General features: G+C 45.9%; 1 protein-coding gene across 1 annotated transcript in view; it reads right to left on the bottom strand.

The window, feature by feature from the left end:
• LOC144774087 (transient receptor potential cation channel subfamily M member 2-like) overlaps nt 1-26607 on the bottom strand; it is a 900698-nt gene that overhangs the window by 469240 nt on the left and 404851 nt on the right. The window lies entirely within an intron of this gene.

The following is a 26607-nucleotide window of genomic DNA, read 5'->3' as shown; positions in this document are numbered from 1 at the left end:
AAATAACCTTCAGGACAGTAAAATGTCAGACAATGAAGAACAAAGAGAGGCAGTTAGATTAGCAGCTGAACTCGCAGCAGCTGACGCTGCAGCACTAGATGCGGACGGGGATATAATACTCATCCCGGTCATTAAAAGGAGATCTATAACCCTAAAACTTATAGAAAATGGACTGACACCAAGAGGTGGCACAGTCATATTCGTAATTGAGGCACACGAATATCGGCAGACAGAGGTATACTATTCATGGATACATTTTCCAGCAGCAAATGCTGTAACAAAGTACTTCCACTATTACAAAATAGAGGAACCTCCTAATGAGTACACTCCTTTCGAGGAGGTGGAAGTACCACTCAAATTTCAAGAGCATTTGCTCTTATTTGATGGCGCCCTAAAACATAACAATCCCATCACCAGGCTCGGTCCTTTAGGTAGACCAGGAGCAACGTGGCCGGTCCTAGCCGGATACACACCACATCCAGACATCGACGAGATGCCTGCACCACAGCTGTTAACACAGCTAAAACAATTAATAAAAATTCATAGACAATTAGTCCAGTATGTGATGCGGACTTCAACAATTCATTATTTACAACAAGGGGTGGTGATGGACAGAGTCTCTGAATTAAGCAGAGTACTCTCACCCAGTCAAGAGATCAGGGCTAGATCCAACACCGTTTTTTAGCTCATTGCACCATCCCAGTTTCAGAACCTGGCTGTATGCAAATTAGTCTGTCCCTGGCCCAGTGCATCATGGGAACAGGGCAGACCAGACTACAAAAGCTAATTCTTACACTGGGAAGGAAACAAGCTTCCGGGGACCGGTTTCTGCCATTTCAGGCGTCTTCGGCCCGGCTTGCTTGAATTCTGATGGTGCAATGAGCAAGGGACTCACATCTGAGTATACCCTTCCACGCTTAGGGTGGACAAAATTATTTACAACAAGGGGTGGTGATGGACAGAGTCTCTGAATTAAGCAGAGTACTCTCACCCAGTCAAGAGATCAGGGCTAGATCCAACACCGTTTTTTAGCTCATTGCACCATCCCAGTTTCAGAACCTGGCTGTATGCAAATTAGTCTGTCCCTGGCCCAGTGCATCATGGGAACAGGGCAGACCAGACTACAAAAGCCAATTCTTACACTGGGAAGGAAACAAGCTTCCGGGGACCGGTTTCTGCCATTTCAGGCGTCTTCGGCCCGGCTTGCTTGAATCCTGATGGTGCAATGAGCAAGGGACTCACATCTGAGTATACCCTTCCACGCTTAGGGTGGACAAAATTATTTACAACAAGGGGTGGTGATGGACAGAGTCTCTGAATTAAGCAGAGTACTCTCACCCAGTCAAGAGATCAGGGCTAGATCCAACACCGTTTTTTAGCTCATTGCACCATCCCAGTTTCAGAACCTGGCTGTATGCAAATTAGTCTGTCCCTGGCCCAGTGCATCATGGGAACAGGGCAGACCAGACTACAAAAGCCAATTCTTACACTGGGAAGGAAACAAGCTTCCGGGGACCGGTTTCTGCCATTTCAGGCGTCTTCGGCCCGGCTTGCTTGAATCCTGATGGTGCAATGAGCAAGGGACTCACATCTGAGTATACCCTTCCACGCTTAGGGTGGACAAAATTATTTACAACAAGGGGTGGTGATGGACAGAGTCTCTGAATTAAGCAGAGTACTCTCACCCAGTCAAGAGATCAGGGCTAGATCCAACACCGTTTTTTAGCTCATTGCACCATCCCAGTTTCAGAACCTGGCTGTATGCAAATTAGTCTGTCCCTGGCCCAGTGCATCATGGGAACAGGGCAGACCAGACTACAAAAGCCAATTCTTACACTGGGAAGGAAACAAGCTTCCGGGGACCGGTTTCTGCCATTTCAGGCGTCTTCGGCCCGGCTTGCTTGAATCCTGATGGTGCAATGAGCAAGGGACTCACATCTGAGTATACCCTTCCACGCTTAGGGTGGACAAAATTATTTACAACAAGGGGTGGTGATGGACAGAGTCTCTGAATTAAGCAGAGTACTCTCACCCAGTCAAGAGATCAGGGCTAGATCCAACACCGTTTTTTAGCTCATTGCACCATCCAAGTTTCAGAACCTGGCTGTATGCAAATTAGTCTGTCCCTGGCCCAGTGCATCATGGGAACAGGGCAGACCAGACTACAAAAGCCAATTCTTACACTGGGAAGGAAACAAGCTTCCGGGGACCGGTTTCTGCCATTTCAGGCGTCTTCGGCCCGGCTTGCTTGAATCCTGATGGTGCAATGAGCAAGGGACTCACATCTGAGTATACCCTTCCACGCTTAGGGTGGACAAAATTATTTACAACAAGGGGTGGTGATGGACAGAGTCTCTGAATTAAGCAGAGTACTCTCACCCAGTCAAGAGATCAGGGCTAGATCCAACACCGTTTTTTAGCTCATTGCACCATCCCAGTTTCAGAACCTGGCTGTATGCAAATTAGTCTGTCCCTGGCCCAGTGCATCATGGGAACAGGGCAGACCAGACTACAAAAGCCAATTCTTACACTGGGAAGGAAACAAGCTTCCGGGGACCGGTTTCTGCCATTTCAGGCGTCTTCGGCCCGGCTTGCTTGAATCCTGATGGTGCAATGAGCAAGGGACTCACATCTGAGTATACCCTTCCACGCTTAGGGTGGACAAAATTATTTACAACAAGGGGTGGTGATGGACAGAGTCTCTGAATTAAGCAGAGTACTCTCACCCAGTCAAGAGATCAGGGCTAGATCCAACACCGTTTTTTAGCTCATTGCACCATCCCAGTTTCAGAACCTGGCTGTATGCAAATTAGTCTGTCCCTGGCCCAGTGCATCATGGGAACAGGGCAGACCAGACTACAAAAGCCAATTCTTACACTGGGAAGGAAACAAGCTTCCGGGGACCGGTTTCTGCCATTTCAGGCGTCTTCGGCCCAGCTTGCTTCAATCCTGATGGTGCAATGAGCAAGGGACTCACATCTGAGTATACCCTTCCACGCTTAGGGTGGACAAAATTATTTACAACAAGGGGTGGTGATGGACAGAGTCTCTGAATTAAGCAGAGTACTCTCACCCAGTCAAGAGATCAGGGCTAGATCCAACACCGTTTTTTAGCTCATTGCACCATCCCAGTTTCAGAACCTGGCTGTATGCAAATTAGTCTGTCCCTGGCCCAGTGCATCATGGGAACAGGGCAGACCAGACTACAAAAGCCAATTCTTACACTGGGAAGGAAACAAGCTTCCGGGGACCGGTTTCTGCCATTTCAGGCGTCTTCGGCCCGGCTTGCTTGAATCCTGATGGTGCAATGAGCAAGGGACTCACATCTGAGTATACCCTTCCACGCTTAGGGTGGACAAAATTATTTACAACAAGGGGTGGTGATGGACAGAGTCTCTGAATTAAGCAGAGTACTCTCACCCAGTCAAGAGATCAGGGCTAGATCCAACACCGTTTTTTAGCTCATTGCACCATCCCAGTTTCAGAACCTGGCTGTATGCAAATTAGTCTGTCCCTGGCCCAGTGCATCATGGGAACAGGGCAGACCAGACTACAAAAGCCAATTCTTACACTGGGAAGGAAACAAGCTTCCGGGGACCGGTTTCTGCCATTTCAGGCGTCTTCGGCCCGGCTTGCTTGAATCCTGATGGTGCAATGAGCAAGGGACTCACATCTGAGTATACCCTTCCACGCTTAGGGTGGACAAAATTATTTACAACAAGGGGTGGTGATGGACAGAGTCTCTGAATTAAGCAGAGTACTCTCACCCAGTCAAGAGATCAGGGCTAGATCCAACACCGTTTTTTAGCTCATTGCACCATCCCAGTTTCAGAACCTGGCTGTATGCAAATTAGTCTGTCCCTGGCCCAGTGCATCATGGGAACAGGGCAGACCAGACTACAAAAGCCAATTCTTACACTGGGAAGGAAACAAGCTTCCGGGGACCGGTTTCTGCCATTTCAGGCGTCTTCGGCCCGGCTTGCTTGAATCCTGATGGTGCAATGAGCAAGGGACTCACATCTGAGTATACCCTTCCACGCTTAGGGTGGACAAAATTATTTACAACAAGGGGTGGTGATGGACAGAGTCTCTGAATTAAGCAGAGTACTCTCACCCAGTCAAGAGATCAGGGCTAGATCCAACACCGTTTTTTAGCTCATTGCACCATCCCAGTTTCAGAACCTGGCTGTATGCAAATTAGTCTGTCCCTGGCCCAGTGCATCATGGGAACAGGGCAGACCAGACTACAAAAGCCAATTCTTACACTGGGAAGGAAACAAGCTTCCGGGGACCGGTTTCTGCCATTTCAGGCGTCTTCGGCCCGGCTTGCTTGAATCCTGATGGTGCAATGAGCAAGGGACTCACATCTGAGTATACCCTTCCACGCTTAGGGTGGACAAAATTATTTACAACAAGGGGTGGTGATGGACAGAGTCTCTGAATTAAGCAGAGTACTCTCACCCAGTCAAGAGATCAGGGCTAGATCCAACACCGTTTTTTAGCTCATTGCACCATCCCAGTTTCAGAACCTGGCTGTATGCAAATTAGTCTGTCCCTGGCCCAGTGCATCATGGGAACAGGGCAGACCAGACTACAAAAGCCAATTCTTACACTGGGAAGGAAACAAGCTTCCGGGGACCGGTTTCTGCCATTTCAGGCGTCTTCGGCCCGGCTTGCTTGAATCCTGATGGTGCAATGAGCAAGGGACTCACATCTGAGTATACCCTTCCACGCTTAGGGTGGACAAAATTATTTACAACAAGGGGTGGTGATGGACAGAGTCTCTGAATTAAGCAGAGTACTCTCACCCAGTCAAGAGATCAGGGCTAGATCCAACACCGTTTTTTAGCTCATTGCACCATCCCAGTTTCAGAACCTGGCTGTATGCAAATTAGTCTGTCCCTGGCCCAGTGCATCATGGGAACAGGGCAGACCAGACTACAAAAGCCAATTCTTACACTGGGAAGGAAACAAGCTTCCGGGGACCGGTTTCTGCCATTTCAGGCGTCTTCGGCCCGGCTTGCTTGAATCCTGATGGTGCAATGAGCAAGGGACTCACATCTGAGTATACCCTTCCACGCTTAGGGTGGACAAAATTATTTACAACAAGGGGTGGTGATGGACAGAGTCTCTGAATTAAGCAGAGTACTCTCACCCAGTCAAGAGATCAGGGCTAGATCCAACACCGTTTTTTAGCTCATTGCACCATCCCAGTTTCAGAACCTGGCTGTATGCAAATTAGTCTGTCCCTGGCCCAGTGCATCATGGGAACAGGGCAGACCAGACTACAAAAGCCAATTCTTACACTGGGAAGGAAACAAGCTTCCGGGGACCGGTTTCTGCCATTTCAGGCGTCTTCGGCCCGGCTTGCTTGAATCCTGATGGTGCAATGAGCAAGGGACTCACATCTGAGTATACCCTTCCACGCTTAGGGTGGACAAAATTATTTACAACAAGGGGTGGTGATGGACAGAGTCTCTGAATTAAGCAGAGTACTCTCACCCAGTCAAGAGATCAGGGCTAGATCCAACACCGTTTTTTAGCTCATTGCACCATCCCAGTTTCAGAACCTGGCTGTATGCAAATTAGTCTGTCCCTGGCCCAGTGCATCATGGGAACAGGGCAGACCAGACTACAAAAGCCAATTCTTACACTGGGAAGGAAACAAGCTTCCGGGGACCGGTTTCTGCCATTTCAGGCGTCTTCGGCCCGGCTTGCTTGAATCCTGATGGTGCAATGAGCAAGGGACTCACATCTGAGTATACCCTTCCACGCTTAGGGTGGACAAAATTATTTACAACAAGGGGTGGTGATGGACAGAGTCTCTGAATTAAGCAGAGTACTCTCACCCAGTCAAGAGATCAGGGCTAGATCCAACACCGTTTTTTAGCTCATTGCACCATCCCAGTTTCAGAACCTGGCTGTATGCAAATTAGTCTGTCCCTGGCCCAGTGCATCATGGGAACAGGGCAGACCAGACTACAAAAGCCAATTCTTACACTGGGAAGGAAACAAGCTTCCGGGGACCGGTTTCTGCCATTTCAGGCGTCTTCGGCCCGGCTTGCTTGAATCCTGATGGTGCAATGAGCAAGGGACTCACATCTGAGTATACCCTTCCACGCTTAGGGTGGACAAAATTATTTACAACAAGGGGTGGTGATGGACAGAGTCTCTGAATTAAGCAGAGTACTCTCACCCAGTCAAGAGATCAGGGCTAGATCCAACACCGTTTTTTAGCTCATTGCACCATCCCAGTTTCAGAACCTGGCTGTATGCAAATTAGTCTGTCCCTGGCCCAGTGCATCATGGGAACAGGGCAGACCAGACTACAAAAGCCAATTCTTACACTGGGAAGGAAACAAGCTTCCGGGGACCGGTTTCTGCCATTTCAGGCGTCTTCGGCCCGGCTTGCTTGAATCCTGATGGTGCAATGAGCAAGGGACTCACATCTGAGTATACCCTTCCACGCTTAGGGTGGACAAAATTATTTACAACAAGGGGTGGTGATGGACAGAGTCTCTGAATTAAGCAGAGTACTCTCACCCAGTCAAGAGATCAGGGCTAGATCCAACACCGTTTTTTAGCTCATTGCACCATCCCAGTTTCAGAACCTGGCTGTATGCAAATTAGTCTGTCCCTGGCCCAGTGCATCATGGGAACAGGGCAGACCAGACTACAAAAGCCAATTCTTACACTGGGAAGGAAACAAGCTTCCGGGGACCGGTTTCTGCCATTTCAGGCGTCTTCGGCCCGGCTTGCTTGAATCCTGATGGTGCAATGAGCAAGGGACTCACATCTGAGTATACCCTTCCACGCTTAGGGTGGACAAAATTATTTACAACAAGGGGTGGTGATGGACAGAGTCTCTGAATTAAGCAGAGTACTCTCACCCAGTCAAGAGATCAGGGCTAGATCCAACACCGTTTTTTAGCTCATTGCACCATCCCAGTTTCAGAACCTGGCTGTATGCAAATTAGTCTGTCCCTGGCCCAGTGCATCATGGGAACAGGGCAGACCAGACTACAAAAGCCAATTCTTACACTGGGAAGGAAACAAGCTTCCGGGGACCGGTTTCTGCCATTTCAGGCGTCTTCGGCCCGGCTTGCTTGAATCCTGATGGTGCAATGAGCAAGGGACTCACATCTGAGTATACCCTTCCACGCTTAGGGTGGACAAAATTATTTACAACAAGGGGTGGTGATGGACAGAGTCTCTGAATTAAGCAGAGTACTCTCACCCAGTCAAGAGATCAGGGCTAGATCCAACACCGTTTTTTAGCTCATTGCACCATCCCAGTTTCAGAACCTGGCTGTATGCAAATTAGTCTGTCCCTGGCCCAGTGCATCATGGGAACAGGGCAGACCAGACTACAAAAGCCAATTCTTACACTGGGAAGGAAACAAGCTTCCGGGGACCGGTTTCTGCCATTTCAGGCGTCTTCGGCCCGGCTTGCTTGAATCCTGATGGTGCAATGAGCAAGGGACTCACATCTGAGTATACCCTTCCACGCTTAGGGTGGACAAAATTATTTACAACAAGGGGTGGTGATGGACAGAGTCTCTGAATTAAGCAGAGTACTCTCACCCAGTCAAGAGATCAGGGCTAGATCCAACACCGTTTTTTAGCTCATTGCACCATCCCAGTTTCAGAACCTGGCTGTATGCAAATTAGTCTGTCCCTGGCCCAGTGCATCATGGGAACAGGGCAGACCAGACTACAAAAGCCAATTCTTACACTGGGAAGGAAACAAGCTTCCGGGGACCGGTTTCTGCCATTTCAGGCGTCTTCGGCCCGGCTTGCTTGAATCCTGATGGTGCAATGAGCAAGGGACTCACATCTGAGTATACCCTTCCACGCTTAGGGTGGACAAAATTATTTACAACAAGGGGTGGTGATGGACAGAGTCTCTGAATTAAGCAGAGTACTCTCACCCAGTCAAGAGATCAGGGCTAGATCCAACACCGTTTTTTAGCTCATTGCACCATCCCAGTTTCAGAACCTGGCTGTATGCAAATTAGTCTGTCCCTGGCCCAGTGCATCATGGGAACAGGGCAGACCAGACTACAAAAGCCAATTCTTACACTGGGAAGGAAACAAGCTTCCGGGGACCGGTTTCTGCCATTTCAGGCGTCTTCGGCCCGGCTTGCTTGAATCCTGATGGTGCAATGAGCAAGGGACTCACATCTGAGTATACCCTTCCACGCTTAGGGTGGACAAAATAATTTACAACAAGGGGTGGTGATGGACAGAGTCTCTGAATTAAGCAGAGTACTCTCACCCAGTCAAGAGATCAGGGCTAGATCCAACACCGTTTATTAGCTCATTGCACCATCCCAGTTTCAGAACCTGGCTGTATGCAAATTAGTCTGTCCCTGGCCCAGTGCATCATGGGAACAGGGCAGACCAGACTACAAAAGCCAATTCTTACACTGGGAAGGAAACAAGCTTCCGGGGACCGGTTTCTGCCATTTCAGGCGTCTTCGGCCCGGCTTGCTTGAATCCTGATGGTGCAATGAGCAAGGGACTCACATCTGAGTATACCCTTCCACGCTTAGGGTGGACAAAATTATTTACAACAAGGGGTGGTGATGGACAGAGTCTCTGAATTAAGCAGAGTACTCTCACCCAGTCAAGAGATCAGGGCTAGATCCAACACCGTTTATTAGCTCATTGCACCATCCCAGTTTCAGAACCTGGCTGTATGCAAATTAGTCTGTCCCTGGCCCAGTGCATCATGGGAACAGGGCAGACCAGACTACAAAAGCCAATTCTTACACTGGGAAGGAAACAAGCTTCCGGGGACCGGTTTCTGCCATTTCAGGCGTCTTCGGCCCGGCTTGCTTGAATCCTGATGGTGCAATGAGCAAGGGACTCACATCTGAGTATACCCTTCCACGCTTAGGGTGGACAAAATTATTTACAACAAGGGGTGGTGATGGACAGAGCCTCTGAATTAAGCAGAGTACTCTCACCCAGTCAAGAGATCAGGGCTAGATCCAACACCGTTTTTTAGCTCATTGCACCATCCCAGTTTCAGAACCTGGCTGTATGCAAATTAGTCTGTCCCTGGCCCAGTGCATCATGGGAACAGGGCAGACCAGACTACAAAAGCCAATTCTTACACTGGGAAGGAAACAAGCTTCCGGGGACCGGTTTCTGCCATTTCAGGCGTCTTCGGCCCGGCTTGCTTGAATCCTGATGGTGCAATGAGCAAGGGACTCACATCTGAGTATACCCTTCCACGCTTAGGGTGGACAAAATTATTTACAACAAGGGGTGGTGATGGGACAGAGCCTCTGAATTAAGCAGAGTACTCTCACCCAGTCAAGAGATCAGGGCTAGATCCAACACCGTTTTTTAGCTCATTGCACCATCCAGTTTCAGAAACCTGGACTGTATGCAAATAGTCTGTCCCTGGCCCAGTGCATCATGGGAACAGGGCAGACAGACTACAAAAGCCAATTCTTACACTGGGAAGGAAACAAGCTTCCGGGGACCGGTTTCTGCCATTTCAGGCGTCTTCGGCCCGGCTTGCTTGAACTCCTGATGGTGCAATGAGCAAGGGACTCACATCTGAGTATACCCTTCCACGCTTAGGGTGGACAAAATTATTTACAACAAGGGGTGGTGATGGACAGAGTCTCTGAATTAAGCAGAGTACTCTCACCCAGTCAAGAGATCAGGGCTAGATCCAACACCGTTTTTTAGCTCATTGCACCATCCCAGTTTCAGAACCTGGCTGTATGCAAATTAGTCTGTCCCTGGCCCAGTGCATCATGGGAACAGGGCAGACCAGACTACAAAAGCCAATTCTTACACTGGGAAGGAAACAAGCTTCCGGGGACCGGTTACTGCCACCCCGCTAGAAAAACACAGGATTCTGACTATATGTCTTCCAATGGGAATCGCACCACACATAGAGGACTGTGACACTTGGGGTACAGTCTTCGCTTCTATCTACACAAAAACGCACGGTGTTCCATCCATTTCGGTAATACCAGATGTGCTAAAACAAATTCAAGACGAATACGGTCCAGAACCTGCCTTAACTCTTGGTATGAAATTACTAAAAGACTTCAAGCAGGTCTCGGCTATATTATTAGCCAACATAAAGGGAGAAGCAGCAAACGTGGCCATCCGCCAGAGGTTAAAAGAGACAGATATAGCAGACCAACCAGCTGAAATTGCCAGAATCATAGAAAAATCCTATGAAGAACTAGGTAGGGATAGTTTAGGTGGAATACCAGTAAAACCGCAACTGACTGAAAGTCCAGAAAAAATATTTTTTAATAATAATTCACCAAAAAAAGAACTGGGATGGAAACAAACAATCCAATCCTAAAGAAAAGAAATTCCAGTGCAGAGGAAGGTCTCCTAGGCGAAGAGAAAAATCTCCAAACCAGAGACAAAGGTCACCCCAGAGTGACCCTTCTGGGAAAAGATATAACCTTAGAAATAGGGATAATATAAAGAAGCCTGATAGATATCAAGACATTGATACCCGTCCCTCTCAATCTTCTCAGACTTCCTCGCAGAAATCGGAAAGAAGAGGACGATCAGAAGAGCACGCCAAGTCCAAAGACAAGGAACCTGCTCAGCTAAAAAAGAAATTACAATTTCCAAAAAAGAAGGTAGCCAGTATCAAGGTAGTTAACAATGCCGAGAATACTGAGGACACAACTGAAAAACGGAGAGTGGGCTCAGACAATGCTAGACAGCGCAGCAGAAGTGAGCATAGCTCGCAAAGTCCTTATGAATCATCTGGAGACAGTGGACACGAATGAATATCTTCAAGTGGAAACTGCAGACACCAGGGTTAGCAAACCTCACAAGATATACGAAATAACACTACATATAGAGGGAGATAAGACTAGGAAAATAAGGGGACTATTTTGGGATAATCTCTCCAAGGGCTATGATATCCTTCTAGCTGAAAAAGACTGGCCACCAGAGTTTTTTAGGGAGTGCCCTCATGGCGAAGAAATAATTATGCCTGCCTTCTCAAACCATATCCCGATTCATAAAAAATACACACTTTCTAGAAAGTGGGCAGTGGCTCTAGCTCCTGCTTTATATAAAAATCATGTAGGAAGGGATGAGGACTCCCCTCCTCACAAAATCCAGTTAAAATCACAACCTACTGCACAAAGGCAGTACCCAATTAAGCAAGAAGCTAAAAAACAGGTAAATGAAATACTAGATCAGCTAGAATACCAGGGGGTGATTGAAACTTGCACCTCACAAATGAACAACCCTTTGTTTCCGGTCTCCAAACCAGACAATTCATACCGTCTAGTTTTGGATTACCGACACCTTAACACATGTTGCAAAACTTTTGCAGTGCAAAACTCACATAGTGCTGCACTAATGAATAACATAGTGCGCAAAAAATACAAAACAACCTTAGACATCTCTAATGGATTCTTTTGTCAAAATATAGCACCAGAAAGCAGATATTTAACTGCATTCTCAATAAATGGCACTCAAAAACAATTCTGTCGGTTAGCCCAGGGGTACAAGAACAGCCCGGGAGTATTCTCAGCGAGAGTAACAGAATTACTACAAATATATGATGATGAAGCATTATCTTATGTCGACGATATATACTTAACAGACGATGACTTGGAGACTCACTTGAAGAGAGTGAACACCATAATACTTGGGTTCGCTGCAGAGGGTTACAAATTCAACTTTAAAAAGTCCAGAATTGCCCATCTGAAAGTCCTGTTCTTAGGGTATGAGTTATCAAGTGAAAAAAAAAGCCTGGCTGACAATTTCCTAGAGAAATGTGCCGTACTCCAAGCACCTAGAACACTAAAAAACCTACAGTCAATTCTAGGCTTCCTAAATTTCGGAAAAACATACATTGCAAATTACGCAGAAAGGGTCAAACCCCTTTATGATCTACTAAAACCAGATTTTAAAAGATCCAATTGGACTCAAATACACACAGAAATTCTGAGATCCTTACAAACAGACATGCTAATTAAAACAAAATTAGAAACACGTGACAATACACGCAATCTTGTGATTCGAGTCATCCCAGGGAGATGCGGATTCACATACCTAACCTCTAATGAGGGAGAAAAGGTACCAATTGCATTCAAATCACACTTGTACACAGAAGCTGAACAGAAATTCAGCATTGAAGAAAAAATTGTTCATGTAGTTCAAACCGCAATAGCTAGAGAAAAAGATCAAGCGGACGGTAGACACATCACAGTCAGAACAGCAGAATCAGCCTTTGAGGCATTAACAACACCGTGTAATTTACCAACAACAACATTGAATCCGGAATGGATACAATGGGTGAATTCAATCACAACGGACAAAGTATACTACTACTTTGATCCAGAACTAGAAGAATTAAAAAATCTAGAATATGTAAGAACATTCCCTCTGCCAATCGACATTCTGCCTTTACGACATTACGCCTGTGTAATTTATACAGACGGACATGCTCAACCCCCCCGTTTGGGGAGAACAAGCATACAACCCCACATGTGGGATTACAAAAGAAGTGTGGCGTGAAGGTAAACTAAGACCTCTTTTAACAAGAACACACTCAGTAGAAACTAATTCAGAACAACAAACTGAAATAATAGCATTGAAAATTGCGCTAGATAATGCGGATCGCGAATTCCCGACACTTATAGTGTCAGATTCATATTACTGCGTCAAATCATACAACAAGGATTTGCAGACATGGATTCAAAACGGTTACAAAGATGACACAGATGCACCAATAAAGCAGAAATTGCTCTGGGAACAAATAGCTCTTTTACAAAAAGAACTACCAAAGACTCACGTGACACACTCACTGAGTCATCAGCGTGATGGCGTTCACGTTGCAGGGAATTCATTGGCTGAAACAGCCACAGCGGCAGCCACTAAATCGGCTCCCGTAGTTAGAAAAAAGCGTACATTAAAATACATTGACGGTGAAACAGTGCTGGCGGTGAAAACGTCATCAAATGGCGACTGCTCAGCATTACCGATCAACTATCCACTCAATTATACATACATAATCGATGCAAACTCTGTCCCTTTTGCTCGAATCCCTGGAGTGGGGGATAGAGTGATTCCAAACATGGACAGGAGAAACTTGTTAATCGCAGACGCACATATGGGCGAGGGTCTCAGACACCTCAAACTGAAAGATTCTCTGGAAGAATTACAATCAAGGTACTGGTGGCCAGGCATGAGCCTGCATCATACCATGTTTGTAAAAAACTGCCCAAACTGCAACAGAAATCGCAGTGGGGAGAGAAAAAGTGTAATACGGTGGAACCGGATTGCAGATAATATCACCAGTAAAGAGCATGGCTTGCGATTAACATATACAGGCTAGTTTCCACTTATAATGTAGATCCTCGGCACTCGGCTGACGTCTGGACTGTTATACAAAGATTTGCGAGTCTAAATGGCATATACGCTAAGAGCGTGCTACGTCTGACCATTGTTTTCAATCTAGCCCTCCAGCCTGAAGGGAAACATGGCCAAATGAGCATAGCCCAGCGGGAATCTTCTCACTTCCTTCCTGAGGGTACGGGATGGTGTAAAGAAAAAACCAAGGCATAAAGTAATCTATAACGGAAAGGATATTAGGTTCGGGGGCTGGGTGGGTCAAACATCTAATAAGTGTCCAACGTAGTCTAAATAACTTGCCAAGAAATTCTCTGAAGGGATTCAGTCCGTACGAATTATTATTTGGAACTAGGATGTTAATCTCTGACCTTGACAGTCAGACTTCAGTGGTAAAAGAAAAAAGCTTTGATATCAAAGACCGTTTGGCTATTTTGCAGGACTTAAACAAAACAAGAAAAGACCTGAGCAACATAAAATTGAAACAACAGACAACAACCACTGAAGAACCACCACCTGTCCCAGCAAGACCTGTCTGGATTCCAAAAGTCGGGGATCTAGTCAGGGAGAAGATCGCGGTAAAGAAGGAATTTGGGCCTTCTTACAGAAAAGCAGTTCCTGTCTTGTCTGTCAAGGGGACAAGATCAGTTGTACTACCGCCGCTTGCTGGTAAAAAGGAGAACCGAGTTGTATCCATCGACCTGGTAAAACCACAATCATGTGGCCGATAACAAACAGTAGGCCAAGTGGACTCCCAATAAGTAGCAGAACACCAAGGTTTGCTACCAGTACAGAGGTCCTATCAAAGAGGCTCATCACATTCGAAACGCCTACAGAAGAACAACAAGGACTATGCAACAATGCAATAGAACTCAGACCTCTGAAAACCCAAATAAAAACTTTTAGCAGAGACACAACAATCTATAATGAAGTACCAAGTGAAAATGCAAGAAACAGTAATCCTGAAGCAATTGGAACAATTGACAGAACTGCATCCGGCTACTTCATAAACTTCGATGATTCCTCTGAAAGCCTCAGTGAATCAAAGACACAGCCATCATCAAAAACCTTTCAAGATAAAGCTAAAGAACTTTTGAAACAACTGAAAGAAACATATCTAATTTCTCCATGGATTGAATTTTGGGTGGGTTTTGGTGCATTTATCCTCATACTTTGGCTCATCATGGTACTAACTTTGGGACGCTTCATTGAGGGAAAATATGCTAAAATGGACACAGCAAGTCAGAAAATCAACTTGATCCTCAAACCACACACATCTTCACACGTCGAGAAAAGAGAACTTTCTTCAGCCAACTTCACAGCCAATCCTATACCGGGTGGGGTAGCATGGGACAACTCTGACTATGAAATTTATGGTCCAGTCGAGATCCTGAAATATCCACACCAAATTAAGATCTCATTGAGTGACTTTGTGAAACCAAACTCATTTGCTGATGATTGGGACTTCGAAAGCATTAATAATATGATGTCTGTCTGCTAAATTTACCAAACATGATTATTTGCAGGGTTCTACAAATTATGATAGTATGTATTGCTATAACCACTATGGTAACCATTTTCTACATAGATCTGCACAGCCTAGAAATGTTTTAAATTATAATCAATGGGAACATTGTGCTACACCTCCAAAAGGGAGCTCAAGAACCGTTTATGACAAATATTCATACTTTTCAGGTTTTAACACAAGTAATGCTGAAACATTTTATTTTAAATTGTCGAACAAGACAGGGATGAAAACAATGATAACCAACACAAAATTGATATATTCAGACTCATTCTTTGAAAAAATGAATACTTTTGGTTTTGATTATTGGGACAAAAATGTTGAATTGAAAACTGTTTGGGGTACAAAAGAATGGCAAGTACAGGGTATAGAATCACTGTTTAGAGCCTGCATGATCCCAGAACAAATTATATTTTTAAATGACACTGTCCAACAAACCACCTGTCTTGGCTTAGCCAAAATCAAAGATTTAAATAAACCGTCTATTCCAAAGCCAACATTGTTTAGCAAAAGTTCTGATACAGATGAAGAGATAGACGTAAACCATATATTAAACCAAAACAGAACACATCCTGATTGGAAACAGTGGTTGATCTGGCCCACAGATACTAATAACTGTCAAGACAGATTCCTGAACAAAACACAGGGGTTCAAAATGACCAGGCCAGACCCTAGATATCCCCAAAGACATCACCCAGGGATAATAACAACCTACAGTGTGGGCAAATTATGTCTTCAATGGCTACAAACTTCCATACTGGCAGAAATTAAGCAACACCTAACTTTACTTACTGATGGTGCTGACTTGCGTGATTTCATAATGGGACCACGCAAACAGCGTCAAAAGCGTTTCATAGCAGCCTCTGTATATGCAGCATACAATGAGGCCTGGAAGGTTACTCAAATTGAAACAGCAGAGAGAATACGGGAAATTGACCGTATTAATTTGGAAAAATCACTTTCTGTAGTGGACAATGGGTTAATGACTCTGTCCTCCAGAATTTTTTCTTTGGACAGCATTGTGTCTTCAGCAATCGACATATTATCGCAGGACTTACTGTTATTACAACACGGTCAGTCTCAATTGCGTTCTATTGTACAGCTTGGCTGGACGTTACAAAATCTGCGTTCAGGCTATGTGCCTTGGCGTTTAATTAACACAACGTCACTATTCCAAATCTTTAACCTTACTGATAGACAAATCAGTATGGCACAAAAGGGTGCTGATTATACAATCTTGAGCATTGAAAAACTTGAAAGATTACCAGTGACAATGTCAGAACGACCTGTCAGTGAATGGATAATACATGGGATAATAAATATTCCAATCTCAACCTTCAGGTTTCAATACTGCCAAAAATATATACAGGCTGGCATGTACGAGAAATTGGGAAAGGGGTACCTTAAAACAACATGGAACCTGCCCTATTCACATGCATGTGTCAGTAATAAAGGACAGAAAGTGTTTCTTAGTGGCAATAATTGTGCGATGTCACTAAGCGGCACGCTTCTGTGTAACGGAATTAGTTTGCATGGAGCCTGTGAAGGGAATTCATACAACCTTTCATGTCACCAGCAAGGCGCACCTGCAACTGAGATAGAACCATTCTTTCAAAGACTCTATAATGGGAGTTACATTCTAATTGTAGACCGCAGATGCTGTAGTCTTATGCCCGGGACTCCTTATCTCGTAACTACGACTGCGAAGGTCAAGTGCTGTGGACGCTCTTTGTTCCCCAGCTCCTTTCCAGACAGGGAGGCAAGGGCATGGCCCAACTTGAAAATTACTTCTATTCGAATAGATACTTTAAGCAGAATGAAAACAGTGCTTCTTCAGACGCCTACAAGGCTCACGTCATCAAAAGAAACATATGATCTACAAGTCGCAAGGACGACTGCAGAGATACATACATTATTATCAACTAATTCCCCCGTACATTTCGCGGAAATCCTTAATGAAATCTTAAATATTTCTGATACCAATGGGATCTCAGGGGTATTTAAGACAGTATTTTCGATGGCATTAACACCATTCAAAGCCATACTGGGTATTTTTCCAGATTTCGTCCATTCGATTTTTGGCGGACTTCCCCTGATCTTGGGACTTATTGCAGGAATCCTATTCCTAGTCCTTATTTTTCGTTATGGCAACCCATGTCACAGAACAAACTCTCGCGACAATGGAAGAAACAATCCTAGCCATTGGATACCGGGACCGGATATCAAAAATCCTGGGACTCTCCCGGCTTAGAGACCTGAACATGACTTGGTTTCTATCATTTCGACCAATGTGGCAAAGATGTGTTTTACCTGTACTAAGGTGTCTGCTATGCGGAGAAGAATGCGTGTTAGACACCTGTCTGACGCTACAATCGGATGCGCCAATGGATGCAGAAACATTGTTGAGCCCGATAAAGGTTCATGCTTTGTGCTGCCCTCAAAGGCTGCCAATCCTGATGACGGCATTCGTGGAAGCTTCACCACTACGATTGAGGGGTAGTGAAGTTCAAGATGAAAGCAGCATCGATCAGGTACGACCTTCTGTCATCAATGCAAATCAGAATGTCAATGGAGACAATCATGCGCACGAATGCATGGTTACACCTATTTCCGAGTTAGTGGAACTTTCCCATGAAGCTGTTGACAGTTTTTTCGAAAGCCTAAATGATATGATGTTCTCACCCGAACAGAAATAGAGACTTTTGAGCAAGCTCGCACTCGGCGTTCCATGAATTCGGCCTTCAACTTTAAAAACAAAGTCACATGAACTATTTTTTACTCCAGTTCACGGACAGCAATTTTTTAGCAGCCCCAAATTAATTTTTATAAATTTTTCGGGACACTATCTTCTGCTTAAAGTAAGAAACTATTCCTAGAGAACTAAGATTTCTATTTTTAGATACTTTATAGACATTAGCTGCCCGCTGGTATGTTCACAAATATTTTATTCTGTGATGGAATGGTCTCGAAACTTTTTTCTGTATTTAAGAAGCCATTTCATGTGTAATTTCTCATATACCAAATATGCAATAATGTATTAAAATGCGTGATTACTTTAGCATTTAATTCATAGCTTGAGTGCATACAATATATATGACTGCAATTGTTACGTATATTTGAAAATTTCGAAATGCATTTATGTATTTTGGGGTGGTAAGGTATACACACTACTCTATAGTATGTTGTACTATGTTATACTATGCCTAGATTAGTAAATATGTCCATAGTTAGCGTGGAGTGGGTGTCATGTATTCCTATAGGTTCGGAATCAATCCCCCTATTCCTGACCCTATTCTAGTTAAACAAACCAACAAGTTAACTAGCAGTCAGCCCATGAGGCAGAAAACCCCCATGATGCAGATACCGTTATCTGACGCAGTCACACTACGGCACAGGAACGTGTTATCTGATTAGGTCATAACGCTTGCGATCTAATTAGACAAGCAATATTCCTCCAGCCCCTGATAAGGCATACGGATTTCTCATAACAAATCAAACCTATGACAACCTGGGCAAAACCCTGCGGCCATTGTTTTGATTTCACCGAGAACTTTAGCAAAAGAATGTGCTAACGAGCAAGTCGTATGACATCTTTATTGACGTATCTATGTCCATCCTTACGTCAATCTCGGCACCTTAAAGGTATAAATATTACCGATCTTGCCCTATGCAAACACACGCGTGGTGACGAGACGGAGCAGCCATACTTGCCGAAGCCCAGAGCAGAGCAGACCCCGCTGGCAGCAGCCCCGCCTTTCTGACGCGCTGAGAGAAGCTGCTTTCTCCTGCCGAGAGACCCAGCACCGGCGCTTCCGGGTAGCCCTCGCAGGCAGCCTGGAATATCGAGAGCAGAGAAAGAGATACCATTCCTCATTCATCCTAACTTCCAGGTACAGAACTGAATAACCCCTCGCAGAGAATTCTTTAGTCAGTCACTTGGCAAAAACAAACTTAACTTAAACTGTAACTTTCTATTCCCGCCCACGTATTAGACTTAGGTCAGGTACACGGGGTAGGCGTATTTAGAAACACCAGTTGAGTACGTTTAGTCAAATGTATATATGTATGTAATATATTTTAATCATTTTAAACCTTCATATGGCTTAGAAACCATATCAATGTTTTTACAGTATTATTTTATACTTCTGCTTTTAATGTATGCACTTTACTTAACTATAAGTATTGCAATAATATCGATCCATTTCTCTTGTATGAGAAAAGAGACTGATCAATAAATAACACCTTTTTATTAAACACGCCCGTCTCTTCCTTTTCTCTACATTCTGATGAGACTAAGAATGCACGTACTGACTGAGTAAAATAATTTGCCTTTTGTTCACACGACTCTCGAGATATACTCTTGATTAGGGGAGAGCAAAGTTGTCATGTTCTATGGTTGTCAGAAACTAAATCCCTTCTTGTCTAATCAGGGAAGTTAAGTCCTACCTGAACATTCGAGAAAGTTTCTAGTGAACTCTGAGCTAAGCTGGCAAACCCAAAACTTTAAGTCTAGTATCGACAGTAGTAGACCTAGTTAACGTCTGGTCTAGGCCTTTACTGCTGTAGGTATTATTCCAATGCGCAGAGCCTATTGGGATGATAGGAACTACACTACAGCGGCTGTGGCCACTTCAATCAGACAATTGGCTGGACTTGTACTTGATACAGACCTCACAGTTATGATTCCTTATGCTGTGGATACACTTTTGAATAAGACAAAGGAACAGTACCTCACCAATGCACGTCTTACTGGTTATGAATTGACATTGTTTGCTAAGCATATTACAATCAAAAGATGTGCCACTCTAAATCCAGCCACATTACTACCCCTCCCTTCTGAGAATGATGCAGTTGACAAACATGACGGTATTTTTCAGATAGAAGAAGAGATAAATGGACTGGTAGACCTGACTGATGTTCCCTTATTAGACCCTCAAGGGGAACTATCTGTCCATGGACCTTGTTTTAAATTATCTGATGGCACCACCACTGCAGCTTATGCTATCATGATGTTGCCTACGGTGATAGAGGAATCAAGGGTCCCCTATCAGTCTGCTCAAGCGGCTGAGCTTGCTGACCTTATTCGAGCTTGTGAATTGAGTGAAGTACTGGTTGTCAATATTTATACAGACAGCCAGTACGCATTCGGGGTCATGCATCATTTTGGGCAACTGTGGGCAGAGAGAGGGTTTCTTACCTCTCATGGTATCAAAATCCAACATGTCACCTTATATTGTGGCTTTTGTCTGATTTAACGCTCCCCAATAAATTGGCACAAGTAAGTGCATCACCCATAGGAAGGTTACTGATGATGTGGGTAAAGGAAATGCATTTGCAGATCAGGTAGCTGGGAGGCGCCGCCCCGCTCCCACCTCCCAGCTGCTCCTCCCTCCCACTTTGCCATAAATGGCGGGTAACAAGCAGAGGCCACGCGCGGAGGGCGCGCCAAAAGCAAGCCCGTCTACGCCCATCCACGCCTGGACCATGCCCAGCGCCAGAACCCCTCGACCCCGCCAGAGCCAGCGAACCCGACTGAGCTACGACGCCGCCACCCTCCACGCACTCAACACCGGCCGACATCCAGCCTGCTACCAAGCCACCTCGAAACGCACCCACGGAGCCTTCACCTGCCACGCCGGCTACTTCACCTGCACTCGGTCCTGCACCGCGCCAGCCAAAACAGCCGTCAACAACAACCACCTCAAGAGCATCCTGCTCAACACCCGCTCCATCCACAGGCACGCCGTCGAACTATGGGACCTCCTGGACAAAACGGCACCAGACGTCGCCTTCTTCACAGAAACCTGGATGAACGCCTCCTCAGCCCCCGACATCGCCATTGCCATCCCGGATGGCTACAAGATCATCCGGAGGGACCGCGTCAACCGGACCGGAGGAGGCATCGCCATCGCCCACAGAAACACTATCCGCATCACGACCAACACCGATGACACCCTTGCCACCGCAGAGCACCTGCACTTCCAGATTCACACCGACCCCAAGACCACCCTCAGAGGAACCCTCATCTACAGACCCCCGGGATCACGCTCACACTTCACTGAGGCCATCACAGACTTCATCAGCCCGCTCGCCCTCGCCTCCCCCGACTACATCCTCCTAGGAGACCTCAACTTCCACCTGGAGAACGACCAGGACAACAACACCACCGCCCTACTAGACAACCTCACCAACCTCGGATTCAAGCAACTGGTCAACACCCCCACCCATTAAGCCAGCCACACGCTCGACCCGGTCTTCTCCTCCAGCAACCAGATCTCCTTCAGCCACACCATCGAGCTCTACTGGACCAACCACAGCTGCGTACACTTCAACTTCAGGAAAACAACGACCCACCACCGCCCTCAACAAACCCCCCGAAGATGCTGGAGCAAGATCACCACTGACCAACTCACCACCTCCTTGCGCCTAAACCCTCCCACCAACACCACGAACCCCAACGAAGGAGCTCGCAACCTCACACAGTGGATCACTGACTGTGCCGACACCCTTGCTCCACTGAAAAAAACCCTCCCAGCAACCTCAACAGCAAGAAAGTCACGTGGTTCACCAACGATCTCAAAGACTCCAAGAAATCCTACCGTGACCTCGAAAAAGCCTGGCGCCACAACCAGTCAATGGATAACATGACAGCCCTCAAGAACGTCACCCGCAAACACCACCAGCTGATCCACACCACCAAAAGGTCATCCTTCAGAGAACGACTGGACAACAACACCCACAACAGCAAGGAACTCTTCAACGTTGTGAAAGAGCTCTCCAACCCCAACGCCAGCGACAACGACATTACGCCTTCTCAATACCTCTGCAACTCTCTGGCCACCTTTTTTCACCGTAAGATCATCGACATACACGACAGCTTCGGCGCTCAGAACACGTACCCCACCACCGAAACTACACCCCCACCACCACCATGTGTGCCTGGACTCAGGTCAGCACGGAAGATACCACCCACACCATGAACACCATCCACTCGGGCTCCCCAGCCGATCCCTGCCCACACCACATCTTCAACAAAGCCGACTCCATCATCGCACCCAAACTTCAGGACATCATCAACAACTCCTTCATATCCGCCACCTTCCCAGAGAACTGGAAGCACGCAGAGATCAGTGCCCTCCTGAAGAAACCCACCGCAGACCCCTCAGACCTCAAGAACTTCTGCCCCATCCCGCTCCTCCCCTTCCCTGCAAAAGTCATCGAGAAAACCGTCAACAAACAGCTGACAGCCTTCCTGGAGACGAACGGCTCCCTCGACCCATCGCAGTCCGGATTCCGAGTGAACCACAGCACCGAGACCGCCCTCATCGCGGCCACCGACGACATCCGGACCCTACTGGACAACGGAGAAACCGCCACCCTCATCCTGCTCGACCTTTCGGCTGCGTTCGACACGGTCTGCCACCGCACCCTGACAACCCACCTCTGCCACGCGGGATCCAAGGAAAGGCCCTGAAATGGATCACCTCCTTCCTCTCCGACAGAACCCGAAGAGTCCGTCTCCCGCCCTTCCTCGCAGAAGCCACCAAGATCATCTGTGGCGTACCTCAAGGCTCCTCGCTCAGCCCCACCCTCTTCAACGTCTACATGAGCCCCCTCGCAGCCATCGCATGCAAGCACAACCTCAACATCATCTCCTACGCCGACGATACCCAAGTTATCCTCTCCCTCACCAATGACCCCACCTCTGCCAGAGCCAGCTTCCAGGACGGAATGAAAGTCATCACAGACTGGATGAAGCTCAGCCGCCTCAAACTGAACTCAGACAAGACGGAAGTCCTCATCCTCGGCCCATCCATCTCCGCCTGGGACAACTCCTGGTTGCCCCCTGCTCTGGGCCCCCCACCCAAGCCCACGGACTACGCACGCAACCTGGGCTTCATCCTTCACTCCTCCCTCACGATGGCCAGGCAAGTTAACGCCGTTACCTCCTCCTGCTTCAACACACTCCGTATGCTCCGTAAGATCTTCCACTGGATCCCCACTGGAACCAGGAAAACGGTCACCCAGGCCTTCGTCACCAGCCGTCTGGACTACGGGAACGCCCTCTACACTGGGACCACCGCCAAACTACAGAAAAGACTCCAGCACATCCAGAACTCCTCAGCACGACTCGTCTTGGACATCCCCCGACACAGCCACATCTCCGCCCACCTGAGGGACCTGCACTGGCTCCCCGTCAGCAAAAGGATCACGTTCAGACTCCTCACCCACGCACACAAGGCTCTCCACGACTTGGACCCCGAATACCTCAACAACCGCCTCACATTCTACACGCCAACCCGCCAGCTCTGCTCTGCCAGCCTCGCCCTCGCCACCGTCCCATGGATTCGCAGAACCACCACTGGAGGAAGATCCCTCACCTACCTGGTGGCCAAGACCTGGAACACCCTCCCCACCCACCTACGACTCACCCAGGACCATCTCTCCTTCAGGAAGCAACTCAAGACCTGGCTTTTCAAGCAGTAGCAGCCCCCCCCACCCCCAGCGCCTTGAGACCCTAGCGGGTGAGTAGCGCGCTTTACAACTACTCTTGATTGATTGATTGAGACAGCCCGAAGTAAATGAAAAGAATGCTTGTTGCAGGGCCAGCTAGGTGGGTTCCTGAGGTTGCTATGTTTGAAAATACCATTTTAAAGTGTAAAAGAGACACAAAGTGAAGCTACGATAGAGGAATTAGAAAAATGGCAGGAGAGTACAGCACAGTTACATGAGGAATTATGTTGGATTGATAAATCTGGAGAACAGAAATGGATGTTGCCCGATCCACATGTACTTACTATGGTTACTATGCCCATGATTCAGCCCATATCAGTGCGAAAGACATTTGTAAATTGTTAGTCCCTGTATGGCATAGAAAACATCTCCAAGACAGCTGCACATTCGGTGAAATATTGTATGGTCTGTATGATACATAATCCAGGGAAAGGTACCCCTACACCACCTGGCAATTTTGCACCACCTACTTTTCCATTTGAAGTCCTCCAAATGGATTATATTGAATGAGAGATGCAATAGTCTCACGTATGTTTTAGTGGTTATATGTCCGTTCAGCAAATGGGTTGAGGCTTACCCCACTAAAGATAATACAGCCATTACAACAATAAGAGCCAGTGCCAGTGAGGCTCTAATGGACACTGGGAACCTTTCTATTTTCTTGCATTTTCCTTCTTTGAATACATTATGCATCCCTGTGGCAGAAAGGTTGCTGAGGAGGAGCAACCAATGATTATTGAACAACGTAATATGATGTGGTCAAGGTAAAGTTAAATAATATGTGTTGTTCTTTTGATTCTGATGATAGTATTATTGTGTGGGGTGTCATGGGTTTTGGAAGACGCTCAAACCGTGCCTTTATGCAGCAAGGTTAAGGTAATTTCCCTGTGACGAAATAAAAGAACAGCCCTGAGTAATGTATTATTAGAAACGCATAAAAGGTTCTTTGGTGAGGGGACTGCCTGTTACCCCACCCAATTTGTCACCAGTTTGTGGAATGCATATCCACTGTCACTCTTAAAATATACTTATACTCTGCCACCTCAGTTTACAGAAGTGAAAGGAGTGTTTGCTTTTGGTCATCCGGGGCCATGTTTATACAATAGAAAGCCACTGGGGTGGGTTATCCAGGCAACCATATTGCAACCATTTTCTATGGAAAAACTGAATGTCACAATGGTGGGTTGGCATTACAAGGAATTGATAGTCCCCCGAGAGGCCTATTATCACCCAGCTTGTTGTCCCATTGTGAATAGTACTAATACTTTATTGTATAGAAATTGCTCAGGAATAGTGTTGTACAAAAATACAATCCCCTTAGTGAATAAAAGGGATCCAAGTACTTTCGGAATGAACTCCAGGTATGCAGCAGTGGACTATGAGGGGCCGATTTATGCACACCCAGGGATTTTCTTCATGTCTAATGGGACTTATTTCAATGTCCATAATGGTACTGACAAAATAGCAGTTGGAATGGTATTGCCTTTGGGTCTGCCCTGAAAATATGCCAAGCCTTATATACAATGGGTTAAAAGGACCTTAACAAAAGAATTTTGTCAGGGAGTGACCGATATAGAGGTCAATAATTACAGTAATGGTATCACCTTTGGATACATCCTTTCCTCTATTTTTACATTGGATGGTACTTCCATGGCCAGGGTTGAAAAGGCTAGTGAATAATTTGGATGTAAGCTACTAATTCTATCTCATACTACAGTAGCAGCTTTGTGCGACATCACCACTCAGTTGGAGAGTATGCAGATATATTCGGAACTGACTCGATATGCAGTGGACTTTATTTTAGCCAATTGTGGTGATGAATGCGCCTTAGTTGGCAAACAATGTGTGGTCGGGCTCAAGAATAGGGAAAAGAATATTACCAAATACATTTTAGATATTCTTGAAAATGTCAAAGAATGAATAGCGGGAATTAGAGTTGGTCTCTTTTTAGCAGCTGGGGCTGCATTCTTAAAAAAGCGGTTTATCCTATTGTAGTATTGATGCTTTGCTGTATTCTCATTCAGTGTCTTCCCTTTTGCTGTTCCTATTGTACCACTGTTTTCACACCAAGAAAGAAGATATCAATTCATGACACAAATGCCGCTATAATGCTTAAAAAAGATGTTGATGATTTGATAAATATTGATGAGGAAATATTTGAGAATTCATCCCTCCCTGCTGTTTCGCTTTCTGATGCTGATGGTATAGAGTACTCATAACTGTCCTTTAATGTGTTATGTTGTTATTGCTTGCAGTTTCATATTCTTTTGCTATAGTTGAATTTTTTTTAGCTCATGCTAATATGAGGGTCATGTTAGAATAGACCCGTTTACGCTTAGGCAGTGCCCTATGTAAGTTGGCATTCGCTGCACCATTTTCTGTTTAGGAACATTTTAGGCTGTTCAAAACTGATCTTGTCCATTTCTGAGAAATGCCCCTCCTGAGTTTCATTTCTGAAATGTAAGGTTTTGGTTCAGTAATGAGTACACTGTTCATGTCAGCGCACAGCTTTCTCACTTGTCTGGTGGTGGGCCCGGGATGAAACAAACTTGGACTATGCTGAGAGCTGAAAACTTTTTTTTCATATTTAACTGTCCAGCTGCATCTGCTTGGAAAATTCCACTGTGGGCATGTTTTTGCCCCGCTATAAAATATACATCATGTAACTCTATGCTTGTTGGTTTCAGTTCCCTCTGTAGCACTCCTAGCGACTGTACAGATGGGGCTCCACTTTCAGTGCATATGAATAAACAGTTATTGGTTTGTATTCTCTACAGCCTGTCCGACTCTTCATTTGGTACAGAAGGCTGAGAGGTGGTCATTGGTGACCCGGGTGGCCCTAAACTGGTCACTTCCTTCAAGACGTAACTGTAGTTTTGAACGAGACTTTAGGGATTGCACACAAGATATGATATCCAGGTTTGGCAGGAGGGGTTATGACAAAGACACCTTACTGAGAGCTAAGAACAGGATCACTAAGGTCGATTGACAGGACACCCTCGGGAAAACTACAAAGAGAAATACACAGTGCAACAAAGTTAATAAGATCACAGACGACACCAAGTTGTCCATTATATTCCTATGGAGTCTGCAGAAACATTGGCACATACTCAATGCAGATAAGATCTATATTTCTCGACATATTGGATAGTATGGAATGTATTCAAAATTGATATTAAGGGACTTATGATTGAAGATTATAG

This window comes from Lissotriton helveticus, chromosome 8 (genome assembly GCF_964261635.1).
Source record: "Lissotriton helveticus chromosome 8, aLisHel1.1, whole genome shotgun sequence".
Taxonomy (NCBI): domain Eukaryota; kingdom Metazoa; phylum Chordata; class Amphibia; order Caudata; family Salamandridae; genus Lissotriton; species Lissotriton helveticus.
This window is presented reverse-complemented; position numbering and strand designations above follow the sequence as displayed.